This window comes from Elephantulus edwardii, unplaced genomic scaffold, assembly GCF_000299155.1.
Source record: "Elephantulus edwardii isolate Elephantulus edwardi_28Jun2011 unplaced genomic scaffold, EleEdw1.0 scaffold00044, whole genome shotgun sequence".
Taxonomy (NCBI): Eukaryota; Metazoa; Chordata; class Mammalia; order Macroscelidea; family Macroscelididae; genus Elephantulus; species Elephantulus edwardii.
In genome coordinates, this window is record NW_006399794.1 from 14079597 (window position 1) to 14084509 (window position 4913).

Here is a 4913-nt window from a genome sequence, read left to right on the forward strand (position 1 = left end):
AAAAAAATTAAGAGCAGCAACTTGCAAAACAATTCCCCAATTCAAGCAACTGACGGACAAGTGATTATAGCCCTAAGATCAAACCCTAAGGAAAAACATGCAGTTATCATGGTGCAGGTGGCAGGAGCTCCCTCAGTGAGATGATGGTACAAGGCCCAGAAGACCCAAAGGTCAAGCCAGCATATACATAATATTCTCCCAATACTTAAACAAAGGCCATCCTTGCTAGTACAGGATGAAACTGTTTTCACAAAAGAGAGCTCTGGAAAGGAAATGAGGAAGCTTGCGGGTTACCAAAGGAAAATTCAAATGAAGACTATGCTGAATCTTTTTGCAGCTGGTGGTAAAGTCATGTGTCAGAGGAACAAAAGGAAGTCTCACAATTCACATTCACAGAGCCTGGGAGGAAACACCTGGGTAGCCTTGCATACAGGCCACATGGTAAAGTGGTTCAAGGAATTTCTTAGATGTATTTTGCAAGGTAATAAAATTTTCTAAGCTTTGGTTTCGTGTCTTAGTAAAAAAAATGTTTCTTGAAACTTTTATGAGGACTTAATTTCTTTTTTCTAATGTCAGTTTGTCTATCAGTTGTGTTTGATCTGCATATTTATTTAATAACTCAGCAGGAATCTTAAAGCCATTAAACCAAAGTTAAATTTTCTCATTTCTCATAAAAAAGAGATTTTGAAAAAAGGACTTAGGTATGAAAAGAAGGGTAGTGTTTCCTTGTTTTATTAATAACATACTTTACTTTCCTGGGTTATGTATACATATTTAGTTTGACTCTTATGAAAATGTAAAATTAACCTTTTATCCAAACGTTTTAAAATGCAATTAAGTAGTTATGGTTTTTCATTGAGAATTGATCTTTCTTTTTTTTCAAAGCAGGATATAATTTAAAAATAAACCTGAGAACAAATCTTTAAACTACTTAAAGAAGGAACAAAAATCACAGAGCCCAGTTTACAGTTCAAGTCTCTTTGTAAACTTGATGCTAAGCAATTTTGTTGTTGTTATTAGGCAGCATTGAATTGACTCTAGCTCCCAGTCACCCTATGTTTTAATGGCACTCTGCCTGATTCTGTGTAGTTCTCACAATCTCTGTTGTGCTTAAACCCATTCTGGTGGCCACTGGTCAACCCATTTCACTGAGGGTCTTCTCTTTCACTGACCCAATATTTTTACAAGCATCATGTCCTTTCTTTTTTATCAAGAGGTAGCACATTTCCAGTATTAGAAACACATCTTGAGTTAGTCATGGCCCTTCCCAGGAGACATCAAGCAAGCAGTGATAGCTTGAAATCAATTATATAAGCTTGAACCCCTTTATATAAGCAATCAGTGAAACCAATGCAATTAGAAAGCCACTCAAGTTCAGAAACAGTCATAAATTGAATTGTGTTCCCCAAAAATGTGTTTTAAACCAAGGTTGTGTGACTCTTATATTTTACGATCTAATATAGCTATCTTCCATTTTTTTTGATAGGATTGAAATTCTAAATTCTTTACATTAATAAGGCAAAATCACTGTGTGGAATATCTTGAGTTACAAAAGAATGCAACTCAAGTCAGACACATTTCTGCTTGTAAGAATGTAACTCAAGTCACAGATTAAGAAGTGACTTGATAGCAAACAACAATAAAAAGTATGCTTTCTTGTTTTCATATGAGAGTATATTTCTCCTATTTCGTATGAAATAGTATAATAGTATTTGTGTTTTAGAGACAGATTTATTTTGTTCAGCTTAGGCTAGCTTTTAAATGCGAGAGCAGACATTTGACACAGAAGAAAAAAATTGCTAAATTATTAGGCAATCTGAAGATTAAGCAGTATCACTTTTATCCTAAGGGAAGGAAAAAATACTCCGGAGAAACACAACTTGCCTAACCCGTTATAAATACAATTTTCCTCTAGGGGGCAGTAGCTTCTTGTTCCTGTAGAGAAGAGCGATGGCTTTTTGCCTCTCTGAACCTCTAGGGAAAATTCACCTAGCTTGGCCTTAATCCAAAAAGAACGGAAACACTCAGCCTTGAATCAAATAAAATTCTGTGCCAGAAGCAATAAGCATTCATTTCAGAAAACAGAAACACCAGAGCTCTTCATCTGATCTGACTGCTGGCCTGCTCACAGAAGAGACTCCTCTGATACTCCCTGGATTCCTTAACCCAGAACCATCTGTCAAAGGCGACAAAACAATAATCCACAGCAACAGGAAGGAGCAACTGTTGTTTTTCACATCTCATGTTTAGTCAACTACTCTTTGATTGCTTTGCTTTGAGCTGTTAGAAACAGATCTCAGAAAGGAAAATGCTCCGGTGAAATGCAGATGGAGTATCTACTCAATCTTTGCAGTAGTTAGAATCTTTCAGGTTTCTGACTCTGTAAATTCCATAAGAGATACCCTGCCTTTCTCCCTCGGAGCTGTTCGTGCATTCAATTTACTAGCAAGGCGCAACAGGTTAGCAATGCAACTCCTAAGGACTCTAATAGCATGGAGAATAGAGCCTGAAAGAACCTGAGAAGAATTGATTTGATTTGCCTGAAAGAAGTTGATTTGGGAGTATCCCAATATAAAGGGAGCTCTGGTGGCCTAGTGATAAAAGAGTTGCCTTGCCAACTCAAAGGCAAGCAGTTCGAATACGCCAGCTACTCTGTGGGAGAAAGATGGGCAGTTCTTTCTCATGCAGTTTTCAGGCTACGAATGTTCAAATCTGCTGCAACTCCAGGAGAGAAAGATGGGCAATCTCCTTCTGCATGATTTATAGCCTCCACAAACATCCTGGAGGGTTTCTGATTCCATGGTTATGAGAGAGAGAGAGAGAGAGAGAGATTTTGAGGAAATACAATCCATTGTTGTTGTTATGCTTGCAACTCATAGCGACCCTATGTACAACAGCCTTAAACCCTGCTCTGTCCTATGCCAATCTCACTGTCTCAGACACACTTACCCCTGGTTACTCCACTCACTGAATCAATCCACTTCATAGAGGGTCTTCTTCTCCTGCGCCTCTTTTCACCCTCCCAAGCATGACGGTCCTCTTAAAGGACTTGCCTCCAAGTAGCAGCCTGGGTTAACCCTCTCTAGGACAAACCTGTTCGTTTCTTAGCAGTCCATGGTATATTCAAGTCTCTTCTCCAGCACCACAGCTCAAAGGCATGAACTCTCCCTCTATCCTCCCTAGTCACTGTCCAGCTCTCTGATGCATAGCAAGTGATTGCAAAGACCATGGACTGTATCAGGCACACCTTATTCTCCAGAGTGACACCATTGCTCTTTAGGTCTCTGGAGAGGTCCCTAACAGCAGACTTTTCCATTGCAATATGTTCTTTTAATTTCCTAGATCCTGGTGCCAAGAGCGTTGACTGTGGAGTCAAGCAAACTAAAGTTGCTAACAATCTCAATCTCTTCACCATCCATTCTGATCCTGCCAATTGGCCCAGTGGTGAGAATCTTTGTCTTATTGATTTTGAGCCTCAATCCATATTGAAGGTTGTAATCCCTTACCTTCTGCAGCAAGCACTTCAGATCTCCCTCAGTTTCCATTACAGAAGATAAAGTCAATGCACGGATGAGTTCCTGAATTGACTTTATTCCACTGGGACCTAGTGAAGCATCACATAGACTATAGTTGAGAACTGCCTACCTGGAGTATGGAAGTGGGGAACAATATTCTACACATTTTTATCCCTATTAGTTAAGCATTATGTCTTGGAGTGTCAATTTCTCCCACATTCAGGCACATATATGCTGTTGTTGTCAGGAGGCATTGAGTTGCCTATAATTCAAAGCAATCCCATGGACAATAGATCTAAATTTTGCCCAATCCTGTGTTATCTTCATGATGATCTGCTAATAGGCCAAGTTCATTGCTGTGGTTTCACTGTGTCAATCCTTCTTGTTGGGAGTCTTCTCTCTCAACCCTTAACTTTCCCCCCTCCACTCCTGAGAACATGCCCAAAGTATGTCAGAGGGAGTTTAAACATCCTTGCCTCTAAGAAGCACCATGATTTTTAAAAAAATTTTATTTTAAATAACATTTTTATTTTATACTGGTTTGCTTACAAAGTTCATATACATTGTTTTTCACACCAGATTTTTTCCTATTTCCTTTCACCCCTCTCTCTACACATAAAATAGCGTGACCCCATGATTACTCCTCAGCCCATCCTCACACCTCTACTTCTACCCTACCCCCTTGGATTCTGATATACGCTTTATGAGTTATCTTTTTTATTTCTACAATAATGTCCTTATGTAGTATTTGTCCTTATGGAATTAAGTTAGTTTACTTGCATAATGCTCTCCAATCCCTCCAAGTTAGGAAGCGATTTTCAAATCCTTGCTCCTGCATGTTGGGTAGTATTCCATCATGTGAATGTACCACAATTTCTCAATCCATTCGATTGTGGTTGGACACGTGGGCAGTTTCTATGATCTTGCAATGGTGAATATGCTGCTATGAACATTGGTGTACAAATCTTTTGTGAGCCAGATCTCATTTTTTCAGGATATGTTCTACGCAGTGGAATAATTAAGTCATGTGGAATTTCTATGTTCAGCTTTTTTTTTAGATAAAAACTTTTTTATTTTAATTGTGATTTTAATGAATATGTTCCACTTTTTGAGAAAACACCAAACTGCTTTCAGAGTAGTTGTACCATTTTACAATATCACCCACAATGTATAAGAGTTCCTATCTCCAAAACAACTATGAGATATCATCTCACCCCAGTAAGAACAGCAAAATTCAACAGAACAGCAAGCAACAAATGCTGGCAAGGTTGTGGAGAAACTGGAACCCTTATTCACTGCTGGTGGAAGTGTAAAATGGTGCAACCACTGTGGAAGGCTGAATAGCGCTTTCTCAAAAAGTTGCAAATAGAGATACCATTTGACCCAGCAATTAAATCC